The following is an 885-nucleotide window of genomic DNA, read 5'->3' as shown; positions in this document are numbered from 1 at the left end:
TGAGTGAGTGGACACTCCCCACCATCACCACTGGTGGGTTCTTCTGCCACACATGTGCACAGACCCTCTCAGCCCAAGAGCAGGCTCTGAACTGTTTTTTGTTTTTGTTTTAATACAGAAAAGGCCAGAACAAGGAGGGTGTGGAGAGGGAAAGAGAGTTTAAAAACAAAACGGGCTGAAAATTAAATGAAATCCGGAGGTACAGCATAACAATGAACAGTGGCATCTTGAAATCACTCAGGCAGCTTTGAAGGCAAGAAGCTGAAAGAGGACATTAAAATCATACTCATATTAGGCTATAGATTTCCCCCCCCCTTCTCTCCCTCCTCTTTCTTTTCTGTGATTATAGACTACAGTATCCAGTCTAGTTTTTGTTGTTGTTGATCTTTTTCCTTGTTTTTTTTTTTTTTTTTGCTGTTGCTGTTTTGCTGTTTTATGCTCCCCCTTCTACATTTGGGGGACAGCAACTGCTGCCATATAGTCAAACTACAATCACACTCTATAAAACACCAAAATCCAGGAAAAAACCAATACCAACTGCTATATACCAGGGAGGCAGACAACACCTGTGAAAGTTACTCTGAGTTAAGCAATAAGAAGAGTGAAAACCAACAAACCACATTACTCTCAATGGGGAGAAACTGAAAGCCTTCCTTCTGCGAACAGGAGCCAGACAAGGATGCCCGTTGTTACCATTCCTATTCAATATTGTGGTGGAAGTCTTAGCAAGAGCTATATGGCAAGACAGGGAAATTAAAGGCATCCAAATTGGCAAAGAGGAAGGAAAACTCTCTCTATTTGCAGACAATATGATCCTATACATAGAAAACCCCAAAGACTCAGTAAAAAAAGCTAGTAGATCTCATTGGAAGATTCAGCAAAGTG

This window comes from Chrysochloris asiatica, unplaced genomic scaffold (genome assembly GCF_000296735.1).
Source record: "Chrysochloris asiatica unplaced genomic scaffold, ChrAsi1.0 scaffold00062, whole genome shotgun sequence".
Taxonomy (NCBI): domain Eukaryota; kingdom Metazoa; phylum Chordata; class Mammalia; order Afrosoricida; family Chrysochloridae; genus Chrysochloris; species Chrysochloris asiatica.
This window is presented reverse-complemented; position numbering follows the sequence as displayed.